This window comes from Stegostoma tigrinum, chromosome 18 (genome assembly GCF_030684315.1).
Source record: "Stegostoma tigrinum isolate sSteTig4 chromosome 18, sSteTig4.hap1, whole genome shotgun sequence".
Taxonomy (NCBI): Eukaryota; Metazoa; Chordata; class Chondrichthyes; order Orectolobiformes; family Stegostomatidae; genus Stegostoma; species Stegostoma tigrinum.
This window is the reverse complement of record NC_081371.1, coordinates 24,811,638-24,827,640: the sequence shown is the minus strand read 5'-3', so window position 1 is coordinate 24,827,640 and position 16,003 is coordinate 24,811,638. Positions and strand designations below refer to the sequence as shown.

Sequence of the window (16,003 nt, the reverse complement as noted above, 5' to 3'; positions counted from 1 at the left end):
GAATCATGCCTACATTTGTTATGGGAGGTTGTATCCCCTTTTTAATTTCTTTGAGGGGCCTTATTTTAGATTCATGGTTCTACTTCAATCCTGTGCTCCAATCAATGTGGAGGGGCTTAGGCAAGTCAGAGTCCCTCCTAATAGGTCTACCCCTAGGTGGTCATTAACAGGACTAGGCAGTGGGGCAGGGAGGAGGGTCATGGTTCCTGACTGCCTGCCTCTCTTGCCCAGTTACATCTGGACCCAGGTGCCCCTGCAGAGAGAACATGTGGTGTCTGACAGCACTTCCTTGGCTGTCCAGGGCATTACAGGGACTGGACTGCATCCTCTCTCCTTCAACAATATTTTGATTTGAAAAGTTCTTCCTTTGACTTAACTTACAGTTATACAATCATATAACATGGAAACAGATCCTTCAGTCCAAGTCATCTATGCTGACCAGATATCCTAAATAAATCTAGTCCCATTTGCCAGCATTTGGCCCCTATCCCTCTTCCTATTCATAAACCCATCCAAATGCCTTTTGAAATGTTGTAATTGTACCAGCCTCCACCACTTTCTCTGGCAGTTTGTTCCACATATGCACCACACTCTGCGTGAAAAAGTTAACCCTCAGGTCCTTTTTAAATTTTTACAAACTCAGCTTAACCCTATGCCCTCTGGTTTTGAACACTCCAAGCTAGGAAATTGACCTTGGCTATTCACTCTATCCATGCTCCACATGATTTTATAAACCTCTATAAAGTCACCCCTCAGCATCTGACCCTCCAGGGAAAACTGCCCCAGCCTATTTAGCCTCTCCCTATAGCTGAAACCCTCAACCCTGGCAACATCCTTGTAAATCTTTTCTGAACCATTTCAAGTTTCACAACATCCTCCCTAAAGCAGGGACACCAGAATTGAAGGCAGCATTCCAAAAGTGGCCCTCACCAATGTCCCGTACAGCTGCAAAATGACCTCCCAACTCCTAGAGTCTACATGTTGACCAGTAAACACAAGTGTATCACCCTCTGCGTGAAAGAATTGCCTATTTGGTACTTTTCAAATTTTTCCCCTCTCATCTTACACCTAGTTTTGCTCTCCCCCCACCCCAGGGAAAATACCTTGACTATTCACCCTATCCATACCTGTCATGATTTTACAAACCTCCGTAAAGCCACCCCTCAGCCTCCAGGGAAAATAATTCCAGTTTATACAGCCTCTCCCTATTGCTGAAACCCTCCAACACTGGCAAAATCCTTGTAAATCTTTTCTGAACACTTTCAAGTTTAACAACATATTTTCTGTGGCAGGGAGACCAGAACTGAATGCAGTGTTCCAAAAATGGACTCACAAATGTCAGGTACAGCTGCAACATGACCTCTCAATGCCTATACTCAAATTGACTAAGTTACAGTTCTGTGAAAGCATGGTTTTGTTCCTTTGATTAACTTGGCTTGATTTAGCTACGTGGTTTTGAAGAAAGTGAAGGTTAGCCTTCTAAACAGGGAGAGTCCACGAGGAAGGTGTGTGAAATATAAAATAAATTTATGATCACACCCTTGTAAATCTCTGAAAGTTTTTTTGCTGCCTAATTCAACACATGAATTTTGGTCTGTTGAACACAGAATTTAATCAAGTTTTTTTCCAATTTATAAAGGTTTCTGAGAAACTAGCGAAAGGTTACTCCTATCTGTTGGCACGTGACAACACAATTTGAGGTATGTCCACAGAATGACAATTAATGAAGTTAGAAAAATATTTCCTCACAGTATGCGGATGCCATTGCAGGCCAGTATTTATTGCCCATTCCTAATTGCCCAGAGGGCAGTTGAGAGTCAACCACATTGCTGTGGGTCTGGAGTCACATATCGGACAGACCAGGTAAGGATGGTAGATTTCCTTCCCTAAAGGACATTAGTGAACCTATTGGGTTTTTCCAACAATTAACAACAGTTTCATGGCCATCATTAGACTCTTAATCCAATACTTTTTTCAAAATTTGAATTCAAATTCTGCCGAGGCAGAATTTGATCCCAGGCCGTTATCTGGGTCCCTGGATTAATGGTCTAATGATTATAACACCAGTCCATCTCCTGCTAACATCTTACACATACAACATTCAACTGCAAGATAGAATGTTTAAATATGAGAAGCTTTAACATAACTTAAATAGGAATTGGAAAAAATAATACAAAAAGATGTGTTGAAGAGTTAGGAGATAGAGATCAAATTGCTTCAGCATAGCTCAGATTACACAAGTAAGTGATGCAAATAAACTGTTTCTGCACTGCAAATTCTATGATTCCATGCTTTACACCTTGCATAAATTCAGAGATCTTCAAGTGATTCCTCAAAATTCGTTATACCTTTTTACAATACATTTTTAAATTCCAATTAGATTACACTTAGTTTGTTTTAACCAAGTTATTTATTATTATGTTTAATTTACCCACTTGTGAGATATAAGGGTCACTCCCAAACATTTTACTGAACTGCATAAACAATACTCAATAAGCAATCCTCATAGCCCACTGTCAAAAATGAAGCTGCAATAGTTTTGCAATTTATCCGAATTTGTTTCAAAGCAGTGCCACAATACAGTTGTGTACCATTCCATCAATCAAAAAACAGGCTTAAATCAACACAACAGTGGCATCTTCCAAACAACTCTGTCACCCCTCTTCAGGGATGAGTTGCAAAGCACCTTTGAAGCCATCCAAGGAATAGAAGCATTCAGCGTGCCAGTTATGTGTTTAATGATATTTCCTTAGCAGCTTATAGGTTGGTTCTGCAGCCATGCCAGGATGTTGACAAGAGTTACAAATAACAGCCCTTGCTGCTGACTATTCAGTCTAACTCAATGTGCAGCTCTGATCAAATGTAGCCCAAAATACTGGGTCAGACTGCAAGAATCATTCTTTTACAAAGATAGTGAAGGCACAGTTTTGGAGTTGGGTAGAGACAGAGCTGGAGTAGAGCGGAATGCCCTGGTCAATTTTGCATGAGTAACGGTGTGATCCAACAATAACTTTCAAAAGGGAACTGGAAAAATACTTGAAAATTGAAATTTTGCATGGTATGTGGACAGAACTGGGGAAGGAATGAAACTGATGATCCTTTTAAATAGCTGGCAGGCACAGTGGACCAAATTGCTTCTTGTGTTGTATCATTCTAATGATCTTGTGAATTTCCCTGTGCTGTTCAGTTCAAACTAGATTACCTCCATAAAATACAAGTATTGTTTATGCAGTTCATCTTCACTCAGCAGTAAAATGTTTGGGAGTGACCCTTATATCTCACAAGTGGGTAAATTAAACAATCTGCAGGTGAACGTCAGACAAAATAAATCAAATTAATGCAAACCTCAAAGTCTGAATCAAAATGCTAACATTTTGTACAGGACAAGGTCATTTCCATTAAAGAGCCAATGGGCAGTGATCTGGAACATGGAACTTTGTGCTCAAAGAAGAATCACGCTTCGGTTAGATGTGTCATCAGATTGAATGAAATAATCCCCATGTGAAATAAGTTAAAATAATTTTAATTGGCACAGTCTCCTTAAGTAATCGTTGGAAATTGGAAATGTCTGTAGGATGCATGGTGTATGTGAATGTTTGAATATCCTTTCATCTCTTTGCATATATACACATCAATTGATACCTGTGGTTTGCAGCTCCTTCACCTACCTACAAACTGTCTATATGTATAAAGTCTTTTCCTAAATGCTCTCACATGATATTTCTCAAAGCCCCAATTTTGCAACATCAGTAAGATAGTTGACATGGATATTAAGACCATAAGACATAGGAGCAGAAATTAGGCCATTCAGGCAATCGAGTCTGCTCTGCCATTCAATCATGGCTGATAACTTCCTCAACCCTGTTCTCCCACTTTCTCCCCATAACCGTTGATCCCCTTAATAATCAGGAACCTATCTGTCTCAGTCTTAAATGTACTCAATGACCTGGCCTCCACAGCCTTCTGTGGCAGTGAATTTCATAGATTTGCCACTCTCTGGTTGAAGAAGTTTCCCTTTATCTTGGTTCTAAAAGGTCTTCCTTTTACTCTAGGCTGTGCCCTCGGGTCCTAGACTCCTAACAATGGAAGCATTTTCCAAACATCCACTCTGTCCAGGCCATTCAGTATTCTGGAAGTTTCAATTAGATCACCCCTTATTCTTCTAAACTCCAATAAGTACAGTCCCAGAGCCCTCAAACGTTCCACTCAAATGTTAAGCTTTCCATTCCTGGGACCATTCTCGTGAACCTCCTATGAAACTGCACCAGCGCCAGTACATCCTACCTGAGATATGGGGCCCAAAACTGTGCAGAATACTCCAAATGTGGCCTGACCAGAGCCTTATAAAGCCTCAGTAGTACATCCCTGCTTTTATATTCAAATCCTCTCAAAATAAATGACAACATTGTATTTGCCTTCCTGACGACAGACTCAACCTGCAAGTTTACCTCGAGAGAATCCGGGGTGAGAATTCCCAGGTCTCTTTGCACTTCATACTTCTGAATTTTCTCCCCATTTAGAAAATAGTCCATGCTTTTATTCTTCTTACTAAAGTGCATGACCTCACACTTTCCCACATTGTACTCCATCTGCCACTTCTTTGCTCACTCTCCTAACCTGTCTAAAATCCTTCTGCAGTCTCTTTGCTTCCTCAATACTACCTGCCCCTCCACCTATCTTTGTATCATCTGCAAACTTAGCCAGAAAGCCCACAGTTCCTTCATCTAGATCATTAATGTACAAAGTGAAAAGTTGTGGTCCCAACACTGACCCTTGCAGAACACCACTTGTCACCAGCTGCCATCCTGAGAAAGACCTCTTTATCCCCACTTTCTGCTGCCTGCCAGACAGCCACTCTACTATCCATGCTAGCACCTTGCCTGTAACACCATGGGCCTGCATCTTACTCTGCAGCCTCCTGTGGGGCACCTTATCAAAAGCTTTCTTGAAGTCCTGGTAGATAATATCCATTGGGTCTCCTTGGTCTACCCTGCTTGTTACTTCCTCAAAGAATTCTAGCAGATTTGTCAGGCATGGCCTCCCCTTGATGAAATCATGCTGACTTCACCCTATTTTACTATACACTCCCAAATATTCAGGAATGTCATCCTTTACAATGGACTCCAAAATCTTACCCACAACTGAGGTTGGGCTAATCGGCCTATAATTTTCCATCTTTTGCCTTACTCCCTTTTTAAACAGGGGTGTCACATCAGTGATTTTCTAGTCCTCTGGGACCCTCCCTGACTCTAGCAATTCCTGAAATATCACCACTAACGCTTCCACCATCTCCTCAGCTATCTCCTTTAGAATTCTGGGGTGAAGTCCATCTGGTCCAGTTTATTTGTCCACCTTCAGGCCAATCAGTTTTACTAGCACCTTTTCCTTGGTAATGGCCACCATACTCAGCTCTACCCCCGACTCGCTTGAATTTTTGATATATTACTCGTGTCTTCCACTGTGAGGACTGATGAGAAGTATTTGTTCAGTTCCTCAGCCATTTCCTTGTTCCCCACTATTATCTCTCCACTGTCATCTTCCAGTGGTCCAATGTCCACTTTTGCTTTTCTTTTGCTCTTTATATATTTAAAAAATCTCTTAGAGTCTTCATTTATATTACTAGCTTGCTTAACCTCATATTTAACCTCCTCCCTCATATTTTTTTGGTAGTCTTTGCAAGCTTCTCAGTCTTCTGGTTTCCCACTGCTTCTCACCACATTCTATACTTTCTCCTTTGCTTTTATGCTATCCCTAGCTTCCTTAGTCAACCATGGTTGCCTCATTGTTCCTGTGCCCTGCTTCTTTTTCCTCGGGATGAATTTTTGTTGTGTCTCCTGAATTACTCCCAGAAACTCCTGCCGTTTCTGTTCCACTGTCTTTCCTGTGAGTCTCGTCTTCCAGTCAATTCTGCCCAGCTCTTCCCTCATACCTCTATAGTCACCTTTATTCAGCTGTAATACCATTACCTCTGATTCTATCTTCTCCCTCTCAAATTCTATCATTTTATGGTCACTGCCTCCTAAGGGTTCCTTTAGCTTAAGCTCTGTTATCAAGTCTGCCTCAATGCACAACACTAAATCCAATATTGTCTGTTCCCTTGCAGGCTCCACCATGAGCTGCTCCAGAAAGCCACCTTGTAGACATTCTACAAACTCCTTTTCTTAGATTTCCACTATCAACATGATTTTCCCAGTCCACCTGCATATTGAAATCCCCCGTGATCTCTGTGACTTTGCCTTTCTGAGTTGCCTTTTCTATCTCCAGGAATATCTTGTGCCCCAACTCCTGACTACTGTTTGGACACCTGAGCACAACTCCAACTATGGCTTTTTTTACCTTTGTGGTTCCTCAATTCTACCTGCACAGATTCTACACCATTTGACCCTACTTCGTTTCTTCCTATTGATTTAATTTCACTTCTCACTAACTAGGCAACCCGAACACCTAGGCCTACCTGCTATCTGTTTGATAGGATGTATATCCTTGGATATTCAGTTCCCAATCCTGATCCCCTTGCAGCCACGTCACTGTGATGCCTACCACATCATACCTGCTAATTTCGATCTGTGCCACAGACTCATTTACCTTATTTCTTATACTGCGTGCATTCAGATATAACTCCTTCAGTCCTGTATTAACCCTCCCTCTTCTCATTTTCTTGTGTTTTTCCAGTGTTTGATTGCTAGCCTCTTCCAAACACTCTGCCCTATTTGTGTCTGTGCTGGACACTTTAAGAACTTCTCCTGAATTCTCCTTCCCTGTCATTTCTTTCATATTTTTCCACTTAGTTGAATCCACCACTACAGATGTTAACCTGCTGCTTTGTTTCCCACTCGCGCAAGCTTCACCATTCCCTCCCTACCCTCACTTTCAAGTTTAAAGTCCTGTTGACCAGCCTATTTACCCTTTTCGCTAGAACATTGGTCCCAGCTCGATTCAGGTAGAGACCATCCCAACGGTACAGATCCATCCTCTCCAATACTGATGTCAATGCCTCATGAAAAGGAACCCCTCTTTCCTACACCACGCTTTTAGCCACGTGTTTACTTCCCTTATTCTCATGTCCCTGTGCCAGTTAACACGTGGCTCAGGCAGTAATCAGGAGATTATAACCCTTGAGGGCCTGTTCTTTAATTTGGTTCCTAGCTCCTGATAATCTCTGAACAGGTCTTCTTTCCTAGTCTTGCCAATGTTGTTTGTTGTGGCGTGGAATACAACAACTGGATCCTTCCCCCTCTTGCTCCAATATCCTTTCAAACCAGTCAGAGATATCCCTTATGATAAAATGTGAGGCTGGATGAACACAGCAGGCCAAGCAGCATCTCAGGAGCACAAAAGCTGACGTTTCGGGCCTAGACCCTTCATCAGAGAGGGGGATGGGGGGAGGGAACTGGAATAAATAGGGAGAGAGGGGGAGGCGGACCGAAGATGGAGAGCAAAGAAGATAGGTGGAGAGGGTGTAGGTGGGGAGGTAGGGAGGGGATAGGTCAGTCCAGGGAAGACGGACAGGTCAAGGAGGTGGGATGAGGTTAGTAGGTAGCTGGGGGTGCGGCTGGGGGTGGGAGGAAGGGATGGGTGAGAGGAAGAACCGGTTAGGGAGGCAGAGACAGGTTGGACTGGTTTTGGGATGCAGTGGGTGGGGGGGAAGAGCTGGGCTGGTTGTGTGGTGCAGTGGGGGGAGGGGATGAACTGGGCTGGTTTAGGGATGCAGTGGGGGAAGGGGAGATTTTGAAACTGGTGAAGTCCACATTGATACCATATGGCTGCAGGGTTCCCAGGCGGAATATGAGTTGCTGTGCACCTCCCAGTCGCAAACCATTTCCACTCCCCCTCCCATTCTCTTGATGACATGTCCATCATGGGCCTCCTGCACTGCCACAATGATGCCACCCGAAGGTTGCAGGTACAGCAACTCATATTCCGCCTGGGAACCCTGCAGCCATATGGTATCAATGTGGACTTCACCAGTTTCAAAATCTCCCCTTCCCCCACTGCATCCCTAAACCAGCCCAGTTCATCCCCTCCCCCCACTGCACCACACAACCAGCCCAGCTCTTCCCCCCCACCCACTGCATCCCAAAACCAGTCCAACCTGTCTCTGCCTCCCTAACCGGTTCTTCCTCTCACCCATCCCTTCCTCCCACCCCCAGCCGCACCCCCAGCTACCTACTAACCTCATCCCACCTCCTTGACCTGTCCGTCTTCCCTGGACTGACCTATCCCCTCCCTACCTCCCCACCTACACCCTCTCCACCTATCTTCTTTGCTCTCCATCTTCGGTCCGCCTCCCCCTCTCTCCCTATTTATTCCAGTTCCCTCCCCCCATCCCCCTCTCTGATGAAGGGTCTAGGCCCGAAACGTCAGCTTTTGTGCTCCTGAGATGCTGCTTGGCCTGCTGTGTTCATCCAGCCTCACATTTTATCATCTTGGAATCTCCAGCATCTGCAGTTCCCATTATCTCAGAGATATCCCTTACCCTGGCACTGGGCAGTAAACACACCATGTGAGACTCTTGATTCTGCTTACCAAGGATACCATCCACAGAATAGATAAATATAGAATCCCCTACAACTTCCACCTGTCTTTTTGCTCCCCCTCTTGAATGGCCTCCCATACCACGGTGTAGTGATTATTAGGGTCATCCTCCCTGCAGCCCTTTTTCTCATCCACACAGGAAGCAAGTGCCTCGTACCTGTTGGACAAGGTCAAGAGCTGAAACTCCTCTGTTCTTGAGTGCAGGATCCATCTACCTGCCTCGCTTATAGTCACACCCTGCCGTCTCTGGCCACTGACCAAATTTGAAGTACTTAATCTGCCAGCTGTGACTGCCTCCTGAAATAAAGTGTCCAGGTACTTCTCCCCCTCCCGGATGTGCTGCAGTGTTTGAAGCTCCGATTCCAGCTAATCAATTCTGAGCCGAAGTTCTTCGAGCAACTAACACTTGCTGCAGATGTGGTCACTGCAGTTCGCAATGGAATCAGCCAGGTCTCACATCATACAGCTATAATACATGCCCTGTCCAGCCATTTCGACTTAGTTAATTACTTTATTAACTTATATAATTTATGATAACAAATTAATTAAATTTGTTGATACTTTCCTCCCTCCTACAGCTTCACGCCCAAAAGATGCAAAACAAAAATGAGGAAAAAAAATTCCTTCTCCAGATTGCCAAAAAAATAAATATAGCGTTACCTTACCAACCCTCTACACAGTCTTTATTTTGGTTAGAGGAGGAGGATGGGTGGGAGACACTACACATGTCGTGTTTCAGGTTTAGACAATGCCTGAATATAATAGTTCACTTCCCAGCTCACGCTTTCTCCACTCCCTCCGTTCGGATCAAGTAGGAGACATGTCGACGTGAAGACACAGCGTGGATCGATAAATAGCAATGCCTTCCTGCAAGTTGTCCTTCAGGCTGAAAGGGAGAGTTTGAGGTGATGTTGGTGGTGGTGGGGAGGTGGGGGGGGGGGGGCATGACCAGAAGTGATCCTCCCACTTAAGCAAGGAAGCTGGGATGGAGATGGCAGTAGAGATCAATAGCTGTGAGCTCAGCATCAGATCCCAGATGCAATGTCTCAAACAGCTCAATGGATTCCCCCTCCTACAGTAGGATGATTCCTCCTCCTTGGGATGGTACGTGACATGAGGAGGTGGTAACCACCAGGCACCAGGATGGCAGAGTGCAAGCACAAGCTCTCTAAAGTAGCTATCTGAATCAGGACATTCATGTGCACAAAACAAACAAAGTTGGTATGGAGGTACAGCAAGTTTAAGACAAATGGAATTTTGGCCTTTCTTGTTCAGGTTGGAGTTTAAAATTGGGGAAGACTTCTCCCAACTGTACATGGCCACACTTGGAGTATGGTTTAATCCCCATATTTAAGAAGGGATACACAGAATTGGAGGCAGTTCAAAAGAGATCCACTAGGCTGATTCCTGGGATAAAATGTTTTTTTTTTATCAAGAATAGCTAAACAGGTTTGACCTTTAGCCATTTGAGGTTAGGAAATGAGGAATGATTCTGGTGAACCATGAAAAATTCTGAGGAGGCTTGACAGAGTTGATGGAAAGATGATGTTTCCACTTGTGGGAGAATCTTGACCTAGAGGGCTATTTAAAACTAAGATGCAAAGGAGTTTCACCTCCTGAACATTTGAAATTCTTTACCACAAAGTTGGGGAGGCAGGATCACTGGAAGTATTTAAAAAGGAGGTAGATAGATTTTTGAAATATTGGGGAATTGAAGGCAATGAGCTACTGGAATAAAAAAGGAGTTGGAACCTGGGAAAAATTAGCTATGATCATGTTAAGTTGTTGGGCAGGCTTGAGGGGCTGAATGTTCATATGTTTTTGTGACCCAGAGAACTCACCAGAAGAATGTTTTCTGCCTTTTGGAAGCCTTTTGATGTGGAGATGCAGGTGTTGGACTCAGGTGGACAAATCAGAACCCACACGACACCAAGTTAGAGAGACATTCACATGAGAAAAGAGCAGCACTCTGAAAGCTTGTGATTTTATACAAACCTGCAATGGCCTCTTTAGCCCTGTCGTCCGGCTCAGGTCGTGCAAGTCAAGGCACCCAACAAAGGAGCATTGTCTTCTAGAAGTGGAACTAAGGCCTTGAACTTGAACTTGAAATAACTCCACAGAATCTAGTATCCCATCACCAAGTCACTCTTTATTTACACACAAACATTCTTGACTTTAGTACTGTCTCATTCAGAGTCATCTCCCAGAGTGGCAGTATCTGTGATCGTCCCCTTTTTATCTGACAGCCAGGGCTGCTTGATTGGACCTGATTACCTGCTCCAACCAGGGAACTCATATTCTATGAGGCCTTGCTGGCCAACCTCATTATAATTACGACAGAACTTGCTATGGCTTCAATAGACTATGATCCCGGGGTTAGCATAACTCCCAATTCTGCATAATGTCACTGACAATAATGTATAAAAATCTGTGAAAGACCTGTTCAACAAACTCAATTGCCTTCTCAATATATTGCACCAACAACGCCATCTTGGACCTTTTCTGTAACTGTTAAATTGAGAGACTGGCATCATGAATTATGGATGCATCTCTTCCCACTTTTTAACCCATTCCTGAGAGAGCCATGAAACTCAATCCTTAAATAAGGTGAGTGATGTTACAGCATTGGCCATCATTGCCCCACTGATCTTCAGAGAAGTTCTCTCATTGGTATCAATAAAGAATGGATGGTTTAACTATGAATGGTCTAATGATGAAAAGGGACATGGAACAGGGGACTCAGATCAAAGTACTGCTATATAATAACAATTTTGTCTCCTCAGTCAGTACCCTACTCGTTGCCGTATGTCTTGGAGCCAAGTCTGAAGAGTAGCTGGTGAGCCTTCACAGGTTTTAAACCCAGGGGACATTGCTAAGAGCATCACTGTAGGAATCTAAGCTGCTTGCCTCTAATTTGCTAAAACCACTGGTGTTATACCATGCAGCAGTGCTAGAAAGGCCAAGGTTTACAGTTGCAAAACGGTATTCACATGGTTTTAGATGAATGGTAGGATTTTATTCAACCCTTCAGCAATGTAAAAATTACCTTCTGGCCACTTTTGGTTGCTGGGCTGACAAGTGATCACTTAAGACACATAATAAATAGGATGACATGAGCTGACAGGAATGAAAAAGATGTGGGGGATTGTGGTGTTGAAAGTGATGGTGGGTTGTTTGTAAGGGTACTTTTTACGGGAGGAATGGGCTGTGGGGGAAACAAAATGCTTTTTGCTTGTGGCTATTTGAAGGTTCCAATAGTCCACCGTCTGAGACATCAGTGCACTGGCTGTACAATCCTCTTCCTTCTTCTCCTCCATGTCCTGATCCTCATCATTGGAAGTCACTCTGTGCCTCATTCCTCCTGCAGGTTGCAAACCTCACCACTGTGCAACTCAGTGCAGAGCACAGTGCACCGTGACTATTTTGGAAATCCTGCCTCGTACCTGCTGAAAGATGTCTTCAGATTTGCTCAGACACCTGAAGCATAGAGTGGCTCAGTGGTTAGTACAGCCGCCTCACAGCATGGGGGACTTGGGTTTGATTCCAGCCTTAGGGTGACTGTGTGGAATTTGCACATTCTCCCCACGTCTATGTGGGCTTCCTTTGTGTGCTCTGGTTTCCTCCCACAGTCCAAACATGTGCAGGTTACGTGGATTGGCCATGCTAAATTGTCCCATAGTATTCAGGAATTAGCCATGGGAAAAATGCAGAGGTATAGGGTAGGAGTGTGGGTGGGACTGCTCTTTGGAGGGGTGGTGTGGACTCAGTGGGCCAAATGGCATGCTTCCACACTGTAGGAATTCTATGATTTATAGCTTCAGCTCACTGATGACTTTGATCAATGATAGATCTGGCTGCCCCATGTCTTCCATTAAATCAGCCTGGATCTAATTGCTTTGATTTATCGGGGTGTATTCAGCTACTTCTTACTTGAACACCCCTTGTCTCCAATCAGCCAGCTAGAAAGCAAAGAGATTCGAGAAGTTTTCAGCTGCTGGGCTTAAGAGTCATAGCAATTGTCTTGGAATCTTGTGCCCATCTGTAATAAAGTTCCATGTTTGGACACCAAGTCATGTTAATATCATTGTAATGGACTCCTCCTTCTCCCAAGTGGGTTCCTGTCATGCAATCTTATGCACTGTAGTTAAATGTGAAAATTGACAGGCACCGTAGGATACTTGACATGTTTCCATGTTATCTGGTTTTACACCTGCCCCTACATCCCATATATCCCCCACATCTCCCTTCACAATGTTTCCCCAAACACATGCTACTCCATATTAAAATTGAGCAGCAACTGTTGACTACCAACTCCAATAAATTGTCATCCAATATTTTATGGGTGGTAAATGAATGGTATGGGCTGGATTTCACCATGAGACATGAGATTCAATGAGGGGTCTTATTTTAATAATAAAGAATAATTTACATCTTTAAACATTTAAGATGCACGGCTTCATTTGGACAGTGAAATCTTCCCATGTTAAATTTAGAATTGTTTGAAATAGGCTTGCACACTTGCTTGTTGGATTTTACTACTAGAACAAGCCAAAGGAATCTTGTAAAACCAGCTCTTTCTATGTAAATATTACATGCATACAGCTTAAAATAGAATAGCAATTTATTGTCATGTGTAATATTACAAAAAAATGAAAAGTTTATAAGTATTCATACTATGGTGCCTTAGTTAATGATGGAAGTCATAAATAAGAAAAAAAATGTAAATATTCATCACCATTCAATTAAAGACACCTGGATTTGGGGCATGCTGGAAAACTTGGCTGAAACCATCATACAGGGCTGGGCTGAGACTGCCCTGCTGAGACAAGATGTCGCTGCAGGAACTAGACCTTCATACCAGGCTGCTGGAAGACCCAGCAGCCACTGAAGAAGATCTCCACAATGTACAGAAGGAATTACAGCTATCGCAGGAGAAAGTGCCTTTCCAGTGGTGCTGAAAATCATGGCTGCTCTGAATTTCCTCACCATCAGCTCATTTCCAGCTTCAACTGGTAGCATTTGCATCTCCTTCTACAAGGTCTGATTTGATCAAGCTTTTCTGACTGATATCAGGGACATGTGATGAAACTGAGCATGTCAGTTGGTGTGAGGAATTCTTAATACATTAAATTTTCCTGTTTATTGTAACAAGCTGCACTTTCATGGAGATTTCACTTTTGAATGTTATGACCAATAGCAACAATTTGTTTATTTTCTCAATTTGTAACTGGAATAAACTGAAGATATTTATGAAAATCACTTTTAGGTAAAAATTATGTAGTTGTCAGAATCTGTAAATGCTTCTGGTGTTCGTACACTTTCTGTCTTACTACGTCTGAGGGTACTGTAGAATACTATGTGCATGTACATGTACCCATATCAGAGAAGTCACAGATATTTAGATGTAGATCTACGGAAATTACAGTTAAAACACTTGCAAATTTCTGAGTTACTGAAGCAACTGTCCCAATGTTGAAATCACTTCACTCATATAAAATCATTTCACATGAATGGTTTCACCTAATCTGACTGTACATCTAAACTTAATTTATTTTTTATTTGAGCACAATGTTCCAAGTTCTGAGTCACTACCCAGTGACACTATTTATGTGAAGGACTGCATCCGTTATGAAATGTTGTGATTCAGATTTTAATCTTTATGACAACGTGACTTATGGTTGTTTAGCGTGTGGCTCAGAGGTCACACCCTTGACTTTGAATTGTGTAGTCTAGACCCACTCTAGGAGCTGGAATTTAAAAACGTAAAACTGATGCTTTTGAGGCACATCAGATGAAGTGTCAAGCCAATTCTCCGCCTGGTTTCTCAGCTGGTTGTAAAGTTCCCATGGTGCTATTCTGAAGAAGGTCAAGGGAATTCTGTCTGGTTGATATTTATCCTTTATTTGGCAGCATTAGAATTTAGCATTCAGTTTTATTGTCATGTGTACTAGAGTACAGAGACACAGGATTACAGTGAAAAGTACATTAAAAGCTCAATACTAATTACTATATTGCTGATTTTGAGCTTGCTGTGCATAAATTGGCTCTTATATTTCTCATGTTTATATCATTAACTGCACTGCAAGTGTTTAATCAGCAGTAAAGAGTTTTAGGATGTATTGAGGTCATAACAGAAGGCATAAAAATACAGTTTTTTTCCTATATTTACAGGATCTTTACGCATTATTTAAGTTAGCCTATTTGTGAGAAAAAAGACTCTTAAAACATTTTGTTGCTGGGTGATGAACTGCACCCAATATTTGTACGTTATAGGGATCATCCATTTGAAAAACTACTGAGAAATGAATTGATCAAAAGTGACTATTCCCTTCATGTGGGTACGCATTGAGTGTATTTAACATTGAGATAGATAGGATCTTGATTAGTTAGGGGATCAAGGGTTACAAGGAGAAGGCAAGAGAATGGGATTGAAAAACATATCAGCCATGATCAAATGGTAGAGCAGACTTGATGTGCTGAATGGCCTAATTTTGGTCCTATATCTTATGGTCCATGAGGTTGCAGCTTGTGGTTGAATACTCTTCTGCTACCCATAGTCCATAGCACCTAATGGATGCTCAACTTTGAGTTGCTGAATCTTTCCCAGTTGGTACAGTAGAAGTGCCACACAACTAATTAATACAGTTTGCACCTATAGATTCTTTACAGTGCATAAAAGAGCCTATACATCTTTGGGCAGTATGGGAAATTAGCATGGCCAAATAACCTTAAGTAGCTCAGTGGTTAGCACTGCTGCCTCATGATGCCAGGGATTGGGGTTCGATTCCACCCTCAGGTGACTGTCTGTGTGGAGTTTGTACATTCTCCCTCTGTCTACGTGGGTTTCCTCTGGGTACTCTGGTTTCCCCCACAGTCCAAACATGTTAGGCGGATTGGCCATGCTAAATTACCCGTAGTGTTCAGGAATGTGTAGGTTAGGTGCATTAGTTATGGGAAATTGAGGGATGGGTGGGATGCTCTTCAGAGGGTTGGTTTGTATTTGTTGGGCTGAATAGCCTGTTTCCACACAGGGGATTCTAACCTAACCTACTCATCTTTGGACTGTGAGATGAAATTGGAGCACCTGGAGGAAACCAATGTGGTCACTGGGCGAACATGCAAAGTCCATACAGTCACCCTGGCGCTGTGAAAAATCAGTGCGAACCACCCACTTGTTAATGTTGGCTAAGTTACTTCTTCCATCTCCAAATTTGCTAATTCTAGCAGATCCTCCCTAAATGAGTAGGTGGATGGTTTTCATCTTGAGCCCCTGAGATATGAGGTGGTTCTCATCTTTCTTGGAAGGAGTAACTTCTGGTAACCCTTCTCTTGTAATGACAAATGGAAACAGGCCCATTTCTGACATTCTCTTATGTGCAGATATTTGGAGGGTGTTTCAAAAAATCAAGTTCACTGGAAAGGCACCTGCATTGTACCTAAATTATGCAGTTCACAGTTGCAAGGCTGT

The 16,003-nt window shown here is 42.9% G+C and overlaps 1 protein-coding gene across 6 annotated transcripts in view; it reads left to right on the top strand.

The window, feature by feature from the left end:
• Positions 1–16,003, top strand: part of LOC125460906 (lectin-like) — an 81,632-nt gene that overhangs the window by 39,677 nt on the left and 25,952 nt on the right. For 3 of the 6 annotated variants that reach the window (XM_048549112.1, XM_059652408.1, XM_048549113.1), the window contains one exon: positions 1,640–1,700. The exons of the other annotated variants lie outside the window; for them this stretch is intronic. The gene's annotated coding sequence lies outside the window, so the exon portion shown is untranslated. The remainder of the gene's footprint in view (positions 1–1,639; positions 1,701–16,003) is intronic. 6 annotated transcript variants of the gene reach the window in all.